The sequence below is a fragment of a genome, unplaced genomic scaffold, assembly GCF_019419815.1.
Source record: "Pyrus x bretschneideri cultivar Hongxiangsu unplaced genomic scaffold, Pyrus_bretschneideri_v1 Contig31, whole genome shotgun sequence".
Taxonomy (NCBI): domain Eukaryota; kingdom Viridiplantae; phylum Streptophyta; class Magnoliopsida; order Rosales; family Rosaceae; genus Pyrus; species Pyrus x bretschneideri.
Window position 1 is genome coordinate 2390605 of NW_025999624.1, and position 18206 is coordinate 2408810.

General features: G+C 40.4%; 1 long non-coding RNA gene across 1 annotated transcript; it reads left to right on the top strand.

Moving 5' to 3' along the window:
- Positions 1–16960: 16960 nt before the first annotated feature.
- On the top strand, positions 16961–17883 carry LOC125480018. The gene is made up of 3 exons (XR_007260427.1): positions 16961–17291; positions 17383–17480; positions 17593–17883. It is a non-coding gene; the product is annotated as an uncharacterized LOC125480018 (long non-coding RNA).
- The last annotated feature ends 323 nt before the right edge of the window (positions 17884–18206 follow it).

Consider the following 18206-nt stretch of genomic DNA (forward strand, 5'->3'; position numbering starts at 1 on the left):
CAGCTCCCCGGCTTACAAAATTCTGCAACGAGTGGGGCTTGTGAGGGGGATTTTAACTCTAGCTGTTTGATACAAAACAACGGAGCAGATGCAAAGGATGTTTGACTTACAACCGCATGAAAGAAAAACTCAAAAAGCCACTATCGTGGCGGTGACGGTGGCTAAAGTGTTGGATTTTTAGATCGCTGGGCCCGTCCTCACTCTAACGACACCAATACTGTTGTGGAGTAAAAAATAATCAAGAAAATTATAGAGGCGACACGTGTACTTTTGGGTGAAAAGGACAAAATTAGCCTCGAGTCATACCGAAACTCTCACGCGCAAGCAGCGGGCAATCACAACTCAGTCAAGTCAAAAGTGATCAAAATAGGTATTCATTCAAAACCTATTTCATCCATCCTCATCAAATTCTCCTCACAAGGTAACCCTCAATTATTCATTCAAATTAGGATTAATTGATTAATTAATTAATTAATTAATTTTCTAATTAATTTCCTAATTGATTGCAAGATATTATTTTGACATAATATATTGCAATTACACCCAAAAACCACCATAAGTGGCCGGACCCCTTTTCTCCAAATAGGGGTCAGCCACACCCCTATAAATAGCTCACATTTCTCCCAAAAACCTAAGTCCAATTCTCTTCTAAAATTCTCCAAATTTCTCTAAACACATTCTCTCTCAAATTCTAACTTTGGCATCGGAGGTTCTTCGACCAAAGCCCCCCCCAACAAAAATCATCGTAGGCGAGTGAGGCTCTTGGCCTTAACCTAGGGTTTAATTGTTTTGCAAGTGCATTTTCGTTGGAGAAGAAGGTGGAAATTTGCATCCACAAATTGGTGCTTTCATTGAGAGTCTTGATTTACAAGCTCATAGAAGACTTTTGCATTCAAGATTTCTAATTTTTTGTCCATTCGTAGATTTTTCGTATGTTCTTATTCTTGGAATTTTTATTTGTAAAAATTCTTTGATAAAACGTAAAAAAAAAGTATGATGGCAAGAGATTCGGAAATCACGACGAACGAAAATTCCAACGCTCAAGAGTTAGGACCGTGGTGATTCACAAGGTTAAACTCGACAACAAGTGGAGTGGCACCACCACTGCAGCCACCATAGTAGTCACCGCGGTAGCCACCACCATGGCAACCTTTGGCAAGTCCTTAGCCCACGGTGGGTAGCAAACCCAGGCACAAAAAGCAACCCAAGCTGCTAACCTAGCACCATGAGCCCAAGCTCAACTCATGGCCTAATTTATGCAGGCCCGTGCGACGACGGAACCCAGCTTGGCCTACGGTGAGCAAACCCAGGATCATGCAGCTGTAGCAAGAGCAGCGGCCCAGACCTCGTGGGCCCAAAGCCATCACGAGCCCAGTTCACTCCAAGGCTGAGCCTAAGATCGAAGGGCCCAAGTCCAAGGTGAGCCGACCCGGCGTGAGCCCAGCAGCCCATAGCCATGGCCCAGCCCACTCTCGTGGCCTTCTAAGCTGCCCAAACCAGTCTAAGGTCGGTTTAATCGTCTCGACTTTAGATTTCTTGGCCGACGATTGAACCGGGGGCATTTTCACCATATTTCTTCGCGAATTTGACATTTCTTAACTCAAATCCCAAGCCTGGAGTCTACCACACTTCCACTACTCAAGGAGGAGAATTTATTCCAAGCTTTTCCAACCCAAATAGACAACAACACTTGTCTCGACAAGTCATAAAGTTGACAAGCGCCCTTTCACTGCATATGACCTTGGTAAATAAGCTTTTGCAGTGCACTGAGATACAACGTGCCCCTAACGAGGTGTCCCGAAGTAGGATAAGAGCAAACGAGGAACTTCTCCAACAACGTCCTGGCAAGCATCCACGAACCGAGCGTTTCGGCAGTGTACACTCCCGATTGGGCTCCCAAGATAGCGTATACTCTCGTCTTAGCGTGCAGAGGAATCTTTACTCTCAATTAGGCCCACTGACAGGCATACACTCACGGTTGGGGCCATACTCTGAAAATTAACATGAGTAACCTTCTAGGCGAAATGTTCATTCGGAGTAGGCAACACGAAGTACAGAGAGAAGCAGTCACATAATCCGGCTCACACTTAACCGGCAACCTGAGAGAAATTCACTCGCCTACTTGGAACGTACCACATGCACCGTAGCTGAGGCATAGATGAGCCGAACACATGGAAGAGCAGCAAGTCACGATCGGGGGGCAACCAATAAATTCGCTATCCCAGCAAAGGAAAATTTAGGAAGAAATAGAGAGGCTCAGACCAAGCGATTGTGCGATTTCCGATGCAACAAAGCTACTGACAAAACGCTTCGACGAGACATGACCAACATAAACAGGTCACATTTCATTGACAAGATCTGGCAAACGGAACCATCCCACACACACTGGTGAATACAAAGATTACTTCTGTTCTGACAAACGTAGCAGTTCAGCCTAATGGCACGCTGGGGGCATGACTCCCTGCCGATCTCGCCCTGTCGCTCCTAATGGCACCGAGCAAGCCCATGGCACTCCAAACTTCAAAACATCCAATGACGGAGCAAAAGACAATACTTTATTAACAGCCTTTGCTAGTGAAGAAATTAAAGATGAAGAAGCTTGCAATCCATTCAGATTCTCAACAAATCACCAACCAAGCCTCAAAAGGGTACATGATGAAACATCTACGATGGTGCAATACTTGAAGAAAGTCTGGGAGTAGCTCGATGTGCTTCCCACTTACACCCTTACGCGGGTTCCACAAGCAGTTCGAAGTCTCAAGTAATTCACCAAACAAGACCTCGCAAGCTGAGGATTATTTCAGTTGTCCAGTAGTCCTGTTTTCCTCAGCTGCACTCACGACAACGTCTTCCATGCTCTCTAGTATGATAGGGTAAACCAATCCCTGCACCCATTTGGGGGTAAACCAATCGCCACACCCATATAGGTAAGCTTTCCAGTTCGAGAGGGTAAACTAATTGCTATCCAATGCGAAAGGGTAAACTAATCCCTCGACACCTATCTGGGTCTGCTCTCCGGGGTGTAAGAAGGTAAACTAATTGCTCTCCAGTGCAAGAGGGTAAACCAATCCCCCGACACCCATCTGGGTTTGTTCTCTAGTGTGAGAAGATAAACTATTTGCTCTCTAGCACGAGAAGGTTAACCATTTCCCCAACACCCATATGGGTTTGCTCTCTAATGTAAGAGGTTAACCTAATTGTTCTCTAGTGTGAGAGTGTAAACCAATTCCCTGACACCCATTCGGGTCTGCTTTCCAGTGCAAAAGGATAAAAGTAATTACTCTCCAATGTGAAACGTTAAACTAATTGCTCTCCAGTGCAAGAGGGTCAACCAATTTCTCAACACCCATATGGGTAAGCTCTCCAATGCGAGAGGGTAAACTAATTGGTTTCCAGTGCGAGAGGGTAAACTAATTGCTCTCCAGTGCAAGAAGGTAAACTAATTCCCTAACACCCATCTGGGTAAGCTCTTTAGTGCGAGAAGGCCACACAACTCAAAAGATAGAATACTTGAAGACCAGTTAAGTAGTAAATGGTCAAAGGGCAGCAACCACTTAGCACTCAATAGTTCGCTCATTCGACACTTCATCTTCAGCAACTCCGATCTTGGCAACTCTATCCTTGGTTGCTCTATCTAGGGCAGTTGAGAAATCAAACCCAAGAAGTTTCATCATTTTTGGCAAGCAGCCCAAACCGTGGCCCATGCGTCGGCTTATACTGAACCATTCCTTGGCTTCAGTTAAGTGGAGCAACACAAGCAATGGCCTCTGCCACACCACCTCTTTGGCCCATGCCAAGCCTCCTGGCCCTTGCCAGCCAACATGCAGCACCACCCAAGAAGAAGATAAGGGGAATTAAGTTTTTCTTACAATGGTGCGGTATAGAGAAGACAAAGAAATCAGCGGAATATGGTTCTTTGTACAGGCAAACAAAGAAGAGTGTTAGGGAAGGGGGAACAAATATCCTCTATCCTTTAGTTTTCTCTCTTTCTTGTAGGAATAAATAATTGCCCTTCGAAGTTGATTTAATCCCCTGCTTAAGGTAGGCTTAAATAGGCTTTGCATGCAATTTGTTTCCCTTTCCTAGAAAAATCTAATTCCAAGTCCAAGTGAGAATCTGCATCAAAGCTGGAGATCTCTACACCTGCTAGCCCTTTCTTGCGAACAGCCCAGCAGGTGTGGAGGCATTTGTGGAGTAAAAAATAATCAAGAAAATTATGGAGGCGACACGTGTACTTTTGGGTTGAAAGGATAAAATTACCCTTGAGCCACACCAGAATTCCCACTCATAAGCAGCGAGCAATCACGACTCAATCAAGGTCAAAAGTGATCAAAATAGATATTTACTCAAAACCTATTTCATCCATCTGATCAAATCCACCCCACAAGGTAACCTTCAATTATTCATTGAAATTATGATTAATTACCTAAATTAATTGATTAATTAATTAATTAATTTCCTAACTGATTGCAAGATATTATTTGACATAATCTAGGCCGAAGAGGTACTTGAAGACTTCTTCGGCCTGGTAAGGAGGCGACGGCCGAGATGTTAGCTGAAGGCCGAACGAAATAGTAGGTTGAAAGGCAGAGACATCCGACCGAATGGTGGTAAAATAGACTTGTAGCCAGAGTTGGAAGACCCAGAGGGGACCATTTTGGTTTGGGTCGATTTTTCAATGGTTGCTTCAGCCAGGCAGCGGAAAAGGTTGGCTAGAACGGCCGAGCTAAGCGCCAGGGTATGACCAGTAACGAGGGCCTCGGCCACTGGCATGTTCTCGACCAAACATTTGTTCGACCAGGGTACAACAAGGGCTATCGGTCATCTTGATTCAGTGTTTCGACAGCTCAATCTTCGAAGAGCGCCTTAAGGTCGAGATTCAATGGGTTCTCAAAGAGAACTGCATCTATCGGGATCCTAGAGGGAGGAGTCCCGAGAATAGCCAAGACGTCAAGGATAGTGGGGTCGAGAGGGCCAAAAGGAAGGACCATGGTGTTGGTGGCCGAGCATTAGAAACTCAACGCTGCCATGATGAGCTCTTTATCCATGGTTAGCTCCATGGTCGAAAGCTTGAGGGCGTCATAGATACCAAGGGCCTTCCACTCTTGGCCGAAGAAGCTTTGCATTCGGACGACCCAAGCCACCCAGTTGGCGTTAGTCGTAGGCCAGGCTCCTTGAGGCCTTGATGGGTCCCATTTTGACTAGTCGAACCTTTGCAGCAAAGGTGTTAGGCAGTGAGCCTTGAAAAGAGTAGTGATTGACGAAGGAACCGCATCCTTGAAGAACGGCCCTAGGGTTTGATGGGTAATGCTCAGGTCACCTTCGAAATGTAGAGTTTTAATGGTGTTCCGATCAATGAAGCTCTTGCATTTGCTGCATTCGTCGCTAAGCTTGCAAATGAAGGTATTGGAACTCATTTTGGAATTTGGGAAAATGCTTGGGAGGATTTCTGGGGCAGAAGTTTGTTTTCTGGGATTTAGAAAGCAAAATGGCTGAGAGAGTCTTTGAAGGTTTCTGGAAACATGAGTACAAATAAAGGGAGTTCAGGTATTTATAGGCGTTTAAGAAGGAAGATCAAACATTTGGTATTCGAAAGCACTAGATTTTTGAATTGGGGGGAAAATTAACTGGGAAATGGCCAATCATTTCGGATATTTTGGGAACCTTCAAGGATAGGATCAAGGTTTTCGAGGATCTGGGACGCACGATTGCGTGCGGCGGCGGTTTTAATGCATTAATGAGGAAGAGACGTTTCGGCTGGCGCTCGTTTTCGAGGGCCATGATTGAGAAATGGTAGGTTTATCAGAGAATCGACACGTGGCAGTATGTTGGGAGTAACGAGGATCGTGCAATCATCTTCCATAGATGGGCATAGTAATGGTTATCAAGAACAGTTAAGTCTAAAAGCAAAAGATGTTTTCGCTTCTTCAAGGTCGAGATCCGACCAAAGGTTGGCAGTCGACGACCTCAGAAGCGAGGAGGCAATGTTTGGGCCCAAAATAATATTGTTAGGCCGAATGTAGGTTTGTGCTCGGCCCAAAGCCGTGTCAAAATACTATGGGCTACCTGATGATTCCGGGCCATTTAGCAGGGATGGTCGAGTACTATCGTAAGAATGAGTAGTTCAGATAAGCAAAGAGGATCAAGGAAGTCCTGGTGCAATTAGGATTCTCGACCAAACAATGAATAAAGCCCTGAAGGGAGGTGAGTTCAAAATCCTAATGGGAGTAGGGTTGTTCAAAGCAAAGTTGGAACGAAACAAGAACTCCTAGTCCCGATAGGGGTAATTCGATCTTAAGAAGGAGTTGGTGCTATAAATACAAAAAATCATGCAACGATTGAGGACCTTCTATTCAACACACAATTGCCCTACGCAAAACCTCTCAAACATCTTAAGATTTTTCATTTTCTATTTCCGCCGACACACCTTCAGTTTGGATAAACTGCACTGTGGAAGCAACCGGCGAACACCTTCAGTTTGGATAAATAGCACTATTGCCGTAGAATCAGCTGACCGATAAGCACCTTCAGTTTGGATAACCAACACTGCATTGAGGCCGACTGGTTACCCATCCAAGTCTCGGCCGAGAAGGGTTTTCGAATCCTTATTGGCAGGGGTCACCTTATTAGCCCTCGCGGGGAAGTAAAGTGTTACGAGTTACGACATTCGGCGTACTAGACGTCGAGTGATTTTATGATTGGATACTCACAAGTGAGTTTCAAAGTTCGGCATTCTGACGGCTGAACCACATTCACCATGAAGACATACATCACCTTTGAATATTTGTGTCCGTATAGTCTGGTGTCGATTCGACGTGCTTATACTTTTACGAATATAATCACGGTGACCGAATCGGGCACCGACGATTTGTGAACTTCGCAGAACTAGCAGCCTTGTCTTCAGGCTCTAGAATCCAAAGACCGAGAGTGTTCCTTCCTCGGTCGCAGTCGCAAGATAAAGAAGTCAGCAACGCGCTCAACACGACATCAACAAATTCTACTCTTCGGCCAGGCTCGGCCGACGAGTTGGCACGCCCTGCATCCAACCGAAGGACTTAATTAGTTTATTAGTTACTCGACCTACGCGCCGCGTAGGTTTTGTAATTTTTAGAGTCAACACACATTCAACAAAGAAAAATTAAATTGAATCAATAGCATGTAGATCAATTCAATAAAATAAAAAATTAATCATAAAACAAATTATTAAAACGTAATACTCCCCTGATTGAATATCAAACTCTCTTTAGCGTAGCGTCAAAAGCGTGCTGATAACGTATTGTAGGCCTAATTTTCTTAATCATATAAAGGACAGAGAGAGAGGGGGTGCGGCAACATTATAGAAAAAGAGAGAGATGTGTAATTGTGAGGTGTGTTCTATTCCACCTCATTGTGCCTTTATTTATAGTAGTAGGGAAGATTAATTCTTTACCCTTTTAGGATTGCAACTCTAATAGGATAATATCTAATCTAAGAGATATGGTAGAATCCCAAAAGGATATCCTAGATATGTTAGGATCTACACAATCACATTCCTAATCTAATAGGACTGCAACACTACAACTTTATTTAATGAAAATGACTTAAACTGTAATGAAAATGACTTAAATTTTTATGGAATGGACAAAAGTTTAATATAATAAAAATTAAAAAAATTAAAAAATAAAAGCTTAGGTGCAAGAGCCCGCGCGTCCATTACACACACTATTTATGAAACTAATTGGTACTATACTATTTCTGAAATTAAAGGGTACTACACTATTTCTGAAACTGAACGAGATTACAATATTTTTTGAAACTGAACATTATTTCTGAAAACTGAATACTAATTCTGAAAACTGAGCAATAATTATTTATGAAACTAAACATGAGTAGTATACTATTTCTGAAACTGAACACAAATACTATTTCTGAAACTAATTATATCCACCCAAGAATATGAGCCCATAGTCGCACCCTCACTTCATGTCCTTCAGTTTTTGAACAAAAAAAGCTTTCGATCATTTTAGTTTTAGATTTTTTTTTTTTTTTTTTTCGTTTTGTTAAATCCAATTCACATATGAACAATTTAACAGTCGAAGCAACAAGGGTTTAGTTAAATCCCATTCATATCCCCAAGCAGCAAGGATCTTTTTTCGATTTTGTTAAATCCCCATTCATATCCCACCAAACCTTCGAACCCAGTCCAAGAGGTGGCCTCACATCACCACCGAGCTGGGAAGAAGGTCGGTAAAACTCAAAAAAGGATTTTGTTTTTCACGCGCTCTGATTGGATTTTCTTTTTGCGTGTTTTTTTTTCTTCTTATTCTTATCATTAAATAAAGTTATAAGATGACTTTTCGTTAAAATTTAAAATTTTAAAATATTTTTTATTAGTTTTCCTTTAAAAATATAGACTCAAAAGTAAATAATATATGGATACAAACTAAAACTAAAAAGAAAATTAGTAGTACACGATTTATGATCTCCTAAAAAACATGTGTTGAAGGTGACTCGAAACTGATCGTCGATCCTATAAAAGGAGTTTGTTTTACCCCTTGGCGTCTAAGGATCATTTTAGAAGATACCAAATAGTTGGCTTCGGCTTTTGATGTGATCACTTGTAACCATGTCTACGGAAAAGAATTTTATAGCAAATGCTATTACTAGTACGGGATTTGTGTATCATAACTTTCACGCCGGACAGAACCTCAAGAAAGACTTTACTGTATTGGTACTCAATTGTAAAAAAGGTGACTCTATCTAATGTTATTTCTTTTCTATAAAAAAATAAAAAGAAAATTATTAGATTAAAAAATGACTGCAAATTTAAAAATGGGTACAATTTAAGAACTTAAATATTCTAACATGTAGATTTATTATTAAAATTAGGGCGTGGATAGGAATCAAAAGACCTGATCACAAATTAAAAAGAAATAAAGTTTCAATTAATGAAATAAAAAAATTAAAAATGAGAACCTAATGTTTTGCATATTAACATTTATTGATAATCTAAAAACAGAAACAACAAAAAATACAAGCATCGATCACAAATTAAGAACAGAAGGGGAGGACAGAAAACCGCTCAAGTTCCGTAAGGTCTGAGGGGTCGGGGGCTTCTTCTTGGACGCCGAGGAGTGGGTTGAAGATTCTTGTTCATGGGTTTTAGGTGGAGGGTTTTTGGAGCTTTCAGCAGTGGCAGTTGCAGCTGCAGAAAGACTAGTAGAAATGGTGTCAAGCCCAAGTCATGCAGTTCTCCGGCTATCAGCTCCGGCGGGAGGATCTGTGATGCCTGCCGCAGGTGACGAGGATCACGGGACATTAATTATTGGGTTGTTCTCCTGAGAGAGAGAGAGAGAGAGAGAGGAGGCTTTTGTTCTGGAAGTGATAAGATGATACTGGTGAAGGGAAAAGTATTTATTTATGGATTTTATTAAGAATGAGAACTTAATTTCTGCACATTAATATTTATTGATAGTCTAAAAACAGAAACAATATAAAATACAAGCATCGATCACAAATTAAGAACAGCAAAGGAAAGAAAAGGAAGAAAGGCAAAATGCATTGAAACAACAGCCGGGGGGGGGGGGGGGGGCGCAGAAAACCGTTCAAGTTCCGGAAGGTCGTGGGGTCGCGGGCTTCTTCTTGGGCGCCGGGGAGTGGGTTGAAGAGTCTTGTTCATGCGCTTTAGGTGGAGGGTTTTTGGAGCTTTCAGCAGTGGTAGATGCAGCTGCAGAAACACTAGTAGATACGGTGTCATGCAGTTCTCCGGCTATCAGCTCCGGCGGTAGGACCTGTGAGGCCTGCCGCCGGTGACGAGAATCACGGGACATTAATAATTGGGTTATTTTCCTATGAAAGAGAGAGAAGAGAGAGAGGGGACTGGGGAGGCTTTTGTTGTGAAAGTGATGAGATGATAATGGTGAAGGGAAAAGTTGGTTATATGAAGGCGGGGGGTGGGGGAGCTTGAGGGGTTCTGGCTGGCGTGGAAGCAGTGATCTCATTCTGTCGTTCACGTGCCTGAGCACTCCAAATTACTCAACCCTACTTTTCTTGAGTGGTCAAACTTTAACTTGTATAAAGTAATTCTAATCACTAACCATGCATGGGGGCAATCAAGTTAATCTTTTTGGGCTCCTCAGTACCCCAATCTCTCGTCGTCTTGATTTCTTAACTTTGACAACAAACGTTACAATTAACTTTGCATTTAGTGTGTGGTAAAAACGTATTTGAGAATGACAAATTCTAACCGTTTTGTTCTTTGATAGAGTAAATGTGAGAAATGATTTTGCTCACCATCCTCAACTGATGGTGATGCTCACCATTCTATTTATCATCGTTAGATGAATTTAAATTTCGAGATCTGTTTAATGGATAAATACAAATCTCAAAATTTAAACTCACCTAATGAATTCGTAATAAGTAAGGTGGTGAGAAGTGGCAAAGCCACATAAAGGCCAATTGTTAGGACTCGTCCCTGATTTTACAATATTTTATTGCTAAAGGACTGAACTGACCAAAATATCCCTTTAGGCAAGAATGTTAACTTTTGTTGACCGTCATATCGTGACTCGTATGAACCATTCTTTTAATGTATTCTTGTAGTACTAGATGTTACGTACGTTTGGGCATAAGCAGAATCGAAATTGGAATTACAATGGAGATTGGTATCGAACTACGAAGCGAATGGCAATTTAATAAATTCACTATCCTACATATTTTCTTTCTGTTGTAAAATCGATGGTGTGTGCAGTGGAATAAATAAAATAAGACACAAAATTTACGAGGTTTCTCTACAGTCAGTGTGACTGGAGTATGTCCTCGAAGCAGCAGTGGTGCTTTTATTATAATTTAGAATAATAAGAGTACAAAATAACTCTCTCTCTATAATCCCCTCTCCTCTTCCTCTCTTTTCTCTCTTCCTCTTCGATCAGCCTTGTGACTTCTATCCTCATTCGTATCTATCCTTCTTCTTCACCTCTCATTCATTTTATAAGCAAAGAGAACACTATTCACTTTACAAATTTTCCACAAATGAATAGTGAAAATACTGTGCATAAATAGTAACAAACTATTCATGTGGGCCATCTACATATTATTCACAACACTCCTCCTTGGATGGCCACAAGTCTTCAATTGACTCGTTAAAATCTTGATCTGTTTTGGATGCTCCCCCTGATGAGTATCTCCCCCTGATTTCAAATCATTTAGGCTGATTGTTGATCATTCTGCTTTAGTCTCTTAGCAAGAAGAGTTGCCAAAAGATGTGCTTTACTTGTTGTTAACTTTCCACAGGCTTGTTCTTGAACTAGGCTGGAGGGTATTCTGATTTCCTCCAAAAGCTTGAATTTACTTCATTTATTTGGAGCTAAATTTGATTCAAGGGTGGTGGACACTTGATCTTGAATCGGACTTGTGATTTCTTCAAAATCCTTAGGACTTGTCCTGGAATGAAATGGAACCACAAACAGCTCCACATGACAAGTGATCTTCGACTCCGTCGAGGATGAATCAGTTCGTGTTTTGTTATGCTTGTCTCCACAGGCTTCAATGTATCATTTTCACTTGCCTTATCTGTTCCTCTTGCAGAAATGGTATTTTCCCTATGCAGGTTTAGCATATTCTCTTGTAGTATTTGTCCTCTGATGCAAGAATGGAATGCAAACCTTGCATTTGAATGGTTCTTCACTTCTTGGTGACTCCTCCGTGTGTGGCAGCTTCAATGTAAAGAGCCAATAACGGGCCAATTATTTTGCGGTGTTGATGACTTGAGACCCAGCTCCATCAACAGTTGAAGATGAATACTCGAGACCAATTCTAGGTAAGCAATCAGGAAAGGTTCCAGGCAGTCGGTTCCTTACTGAAAGTTTGAGTGGAGGTTCCGACATATTGCTTTCTTTATCCTTGTCTTTGCAGGTAAGAACAAGGACAAAGGAAAGGACAGGGACATTGCATGATATAAGATACTCTTGCTCTCGTCCCTGATGATATAAGATAATCTTACTCTGGTGTGATTGGCTTTGAAGAGGTATTCTCGGAAAGAAGAAAACTGAGTATTTTGAGATGCTTTGTTGAAGATGCATTCTCGGAGATGAGGAAGAGTTAGGTATTCTTGCAAGTCTACCTTGTTATGGAGAACGAAGGTCGACATATATTTAGATTTTTCAATAGCAAGTAGCGGTGCTGTACCTTTACTCTTGTCAGCAACTGTGGTGTAATTAGAAAAATAAGATTTACACGTTTTCAACTTTGTCAGAGATCTTTGACAAAGTTGCACGCAATATCCGAAAAAGCTGAGAATGCGTTTAAAAAATGCCAACGAACTTTATTCAGGAAAATCTGACTTTTGAAATTCAGAGAGCGATGCCTCTTCGATCTCTGAACAAGTGGCTCTGTTGCCTCTTCTTTTATAGAGACATCAATTGTGTTCAAGAGTATGCTCAAAAAGTTGCTGCTTGTAGAAATTTTCCCCTTCTTGCACTTGTGAGATTTTATTTGACCTTATTTTTCCTTCATCATTTCTGAAAATGGCTTGCCCATCTAACATTTGCTTAGATTTGAGTCTTAGGAGTGATACAGACGAACAACGTCAGGATAATATATGGTGCCCGTCCTTCTTATCTTTTAATGGTCCTCTTACGGTTGGGGACTCTGTGATGAAGAATAACATTACCGCTATAGTGGTAGCTAGGAGTCTTCTCACTCCAAAGGATAACATAATCCTTTCAAAATGGTCTAATGAATCGGTCGTTCAAGACTCCTTGGCTCTCAGTGTTCAATGTGTGGGCTCTGTATCCAATATGGGCCAACGCCTACTTGCTCGAACTCACTAAGATGAATCATTGATGGCTGAGGTGGTAAGTCTTAAACAAGATATCAGAGGGCTCAAGCACGAGAATAGAGTGTTACACATGGTTGCAAATAATTATTCTACGAGCATGAAAAGAAAGCTTGACCAACTACAGGAATCTGAAAGTCGGATTCAAAGTGATCGCCAACGGTTTGTTGTTAGATTCCAATGGCAATTAATGCCTTCCCCTTCTGGTGTTTTGTCAAGTACTGGGGTGCCACATGATCAATCTCTAGTGCCTCCCCCTTCTGGGGTATTACCGAGTATTGAGGCTTCACATGAGCAACCTTTGTGAAGGCTTCATCCTATTTGTTTTTAACTCATGTGTATGTACATGTCTGTAATTTCTCGGAGATTTAATAGATAAGCTTTATTTCATTCAATGTATTGTGCCAAATACAATAAAGCATATACTTCACTAAGATGTGGTACTTCTGAACCAAATATCAATTTATCTTTACCCTCACAAAGATAAATGATCATTCTTAGTGTCGACATCCTTTGAGTATTTCACTCATAATCTTCAATCCATATGGTTCTTTAATATCATAAACATCATGGATAAGATTCGTGTTGACATATTGATCGATCTGCAGTTCGAGACAATATTTCTCTCAACACTTTATAATCTTTCTAGACTCTTTAGGAGTCCCAATTTAATATCATCAACTCTTGCAAGAGATTTTAGTATGTTGCAACAATATCATAATGAAAGTACTCACTAAGGCAATTTATACCATCCATTGGTATTTAAGTACATATTTTATGCATTACCCTTCTGGGGCTTACTTCAAGCAATTTGAATCCTTCAGGGATTTTCTACACTTCATGACATATTTTTCTTTGGAATTTGTACAGAGCAATTTGCTCCCATGTATACTTGAGGGATTTACTTATGGAGATATGATGTGGGCGACTTATAGCCCTTCGTATATAATTCTCCATTCATATGAACTTGTTTATAACCTTGCGTCATATCATGTGAGTGTATTTCACGGTATTACAAATGCCCATATGTAACCTTCTAGGTTCAACATCCTTTGGCTATTTGTATTGTATTCAAGTATATAGGTTTATTTTTCCACGTTCTTACAAAATTGTAATGGAATTGCTTTGCTCCATTTTGGCCAATAATTTTGTTGACGGAAAAAGAACGGGACTCAATATCAACACAGCTCATTGATGAATTTAGTATCTACTTGTAAAAACCAAAATTACCATTGGTTATCATCAATATGTGATCCCATATTCTCAAGTGCATGCATATGCATAAATTTTTTTTTTTTTTTTTTCATTTCTTTGGTTATCCCTTGCCTCTTCAAGGGCATTACATTATCTCTTCCAGGATAGTAATAGTTTAGAGAATGCGGATCATAACCTCCTCTTGAGCATTATAGAGCTTGGATTTTAATCTGCACTTCGGGAGTTGAGTATTGGAACCTATACGTCTATCATGCTTCATGCATGAGACATCAACATTCCCATGTCCGTGAATTGTCCTTTCTAGGACTTGTATCCATGCAACGACTGTCATGCTTCCGGCATGTTGCAGTTATGCTTTAGGAATACAATAGTTTAGTAGTGTCATATTCTTCTTCTTTCAAAGGATTGAACATTTTGAGTATGAGGGTTTGCCACGCTTCAGGCGTGCAACAGATAAATCATTTACTGTATCATTATTTTGTCTAACAGGGACATCAATTCTTGTAGACACATTTGCAGCAAGTATATGTGATTTCATCACTTTCGTTGCATCATTAAATGCATCTGGCATTTGATTTGCATATCGTTGCATCATTCAAATATTCTCACTTCGTTTTTTTATTGATTGCTCAATGAATCAAAATAAGACAAATTCTCTTCGTTCTTCTGGAATGGTCTTTTCTCATCATTCTTCTAGAATGATATTTTCTCATCGTTCTTCTGAAACAATGTTATTTTCTCCCCCTAACGGCGGGGAAACTGTCTTATCAAAATCATAGTCTGCAAGCTGCGCGGTAAACATATCCCTAGTCAAGGGTTCCAAATGTTGAATAATAGATGGTGAATCAAATTCAACATAAATTCCCAGTTTGTTTTGATGCCTCATTTTAGTATGTTGTGGCAGTGCAATAGGCACATAGATAACACAACCAAAAACTCATAAATGTGTAATGTTTGGTTAGTGCCCAAACACAAGTTGTATTGAAAAATATTGATGGTTGGCAACATGTCTCAACCGAATTAATATTGCATCATGTAAAATGACATGTCCCCATGTAGAAACTTGGCAATTTCATTTTCATTAGCAGAGCGCGGGTAATCAATTTTATCCGCTTAATAAATACTTTTGCTAAACCATTTTGAGTATGGACATGAGGAACTTCTAATCCTTATTTAATAGTATGTTAACTGAGACTCTTATGGCTTTTATTGCAATTAAGTTGTGGCAGTTTGGCTTTTCAAACTTAAGGTACTCATCAAGGAACTTTATGTCCTGATCTTGAGGATCAAGGGACTTCATGCCCGATCTTTTTGCATGATGGAACTTCAGGTCCAATCATTTTTATATGATGAGGATCAAGAAACTGCAGGTTCTGATCTGATCAAGGAACTTCAAGTCCTGTATATACTCATCGTAACAAAAGATAAGTACAACATGTAAATTAAAGCAATAGGTGGTAATTGCATCCATAGTAAATAAATTGCATTTAAGTAAATAAAACTTGTGACAAGGGCTTTAATTCAACACCATTCACATAAATCAAAACTTAAAGAAGTTGGCGGTAAAACCGTCCATGGTAAATACATTGCTTTAAAGTAAATAGAACGTGTGAAAGTGTTTTAAGCCACACCATTCACATAAATAAATAAATAAATATATATATATTTTTTTTTCTTCTTTCTTTTCAGATGGTGCAACACCATCTAAAAGCCTTTACCCCTTTTTATTATTATTTTTTTTTTCTTCTTATTCAATCACATGTTGCACCATTCCAAAAAACTTTGCCTTTTGTTTTCTTTCACATGGTGCAATGCACCTTTCCAAAGCTTTGGCCCCATTTGAAAGAAAACAAAAGGCAAAGTTTTTGGAGCTTTATGGAGCTTTATGGAGCTTATGGCTGCTGGCATTTCTTTGTGGCTGCTGCCATTTCTTTGCCCTGAACAGAAGCCATCTTACTTAATTATCTCTCAACTTCTTGTACGTAATGGGGAGCTCTGGGGATTTTTCAAGCTTAATTCAGAGGACAGCAACGCCATCAAAAGGCAGCGGCCATGGGCGCTAGGCCAAGTAGCGTAAAACTCAAAGCTAGAATTCCCGTGAGTCCTCGAGATCCATCGAAAGCGATGCGATATGGGTTTCCAAGTCTAACGAGATTCTTCTGGATCTCTGGAAACCAGTTGTCAGGTACGAGTTTTCTTATCTCGTGACGACTACAAGTCATTGTAAATTTCAACTCTCACCGAAATTTGGTGGGGCGCTTCTGGCACGGTGGGAGAGAAGGAATGGACATACCTTTTGTTCTGTGAGATTTTATCTGATGAAGGTGAAAGGTAGATAGTGCTTCATCAGATTTATAGCGTTGTGCTTTCCACTGACATGAGAGCATCTCGTGCTGATAATGTGTTGTAAAATCGATGGTGTGTGCAGTGGAATAAATAAAATAAGACACAAAATTTACAAGGTTCCTCTACAGTCAGTGTGACTGGAGTACGTCATCGGAGTAGTAGTGGTGCTTCTATTATAATTTAGAATAATAAAAGTACAAAATAACTCTTTCTCTATTATCCCCTATCTTCTTCCTCTCTTTTCTCTCTTCCTCTTCCGTGAGCCTTGTGGCTTCTATCCTCATTTGTATCTATCCTCCTTCTTCACCTCTCATTCATTTTATAAGCAAAAGGAACACTATTCACTTTACAAATTTTCCCCAAATGAATAGTGAAAATACTGTGCATAAATAGTAATAGACTATTCATGTGGGCCATTCCACATATTATTCACAACACTTTCTTATTATTACATTGTTTTCATTTTCAGATTTTTGTGTAGTGGGACCACACTCAAACACTCCCCTTCTCCCACATGTCCCTTTCTCAACACTCTCGAACTATTTTGGACTCTCTTTACTTGAGCTCCCTCTCGTTTCTCTTTGTGTAAATGTAGAGCAACCACACCACTAGCACACTCCCCATACCAGCGAACTATGTCATCATCTAAATACCATACTGCTACCCATTTTTCTCTCATTCAGTTATGTTTCTTTCCCTTTCTCGACTTTTTCTTTTTTCTATGCACCAGAAAACACTAACAGTGGTTTCACTGTCGTTTCCGGACGGCAGACCACCAACTTGCACCACCTCGTCCCTTTCCTTGATTTAAACCAGAAAAGCATGAACGAGGCTTCAATCTCGAAGCCATACTGTGGAAACTTAGCCCAATTTCGAGATTCAATTTTTCTGCAAACTTCTCAATTTTTCAACCAAGGTAAGGTTTGGGAACACTCAAATTCCCCTTTTATTGACTTCTTGGTGTAATTTCTGAGTTCCCTATATGATTTAACAAAGATTGGATACAGAGATACCTCAGGGAAACACTCCCTAGTTTTCCGATAGTGGACCCGCAAATTTCAGGAGATTTTCAGGCCATTTCTCAGCCATGGCTTGGCTAATAAAGGTATAATTCTTTTCCTTGTTCTCTGAGCTTCGTTTTGATATAAAGTTTGTATGCTTCAATGGAGTATGGAGGTTGATTGGAGCCGGGATTTTTTTGGCCTTCTTTTTTGCAGCAACTGGCTACCCCACGATCAAATCGAGTTAACCCAACCCGCAACCCAGAACCAGTTCCAAACCTGGATCTGCAAACCAACCCAAAACTGAATCCGACCCAGATTCGACCCGGACCTATTTCTGAATCCAACTAGAATATTCTTTGGAATATTCCGTTAACTTCTAATTAACTTTAATAGAATATTTCGTCCGATGATGGAATATTCTGTTAAAGTTGATTGTTGATCGTTAATTGACTTTTGTTGATTTTTTCCAAATTTCTCTTGGACCCCTTGTAAACACGAAAAATTCCTGAAACAAGAGACAAGAATACGTGTACAAAATATATTTTTGTATTAATGATTTTGGGGTTACAATCTCTTTGTAATTTGATCCTCTGATTCTATCTTCGTAGGGTGTAGGTTTGTGGATGAGTTGTTGATCCAAAGGGCCGTCGGGGCTTGATCTAAGGATGAACAGTTGATGAATGGATCTTCAAGGGGCGTTGGGCTTGATCTTGAAGAATGGGTGTATGAGTTTGTTGAGGTTGTTGATCCAAAGGGCCGTTGGGGCTTGATCTTAGGATGAACGGATGATGAACGATGAACACTTTCCTCAAGGGCCGTCGGGGCTT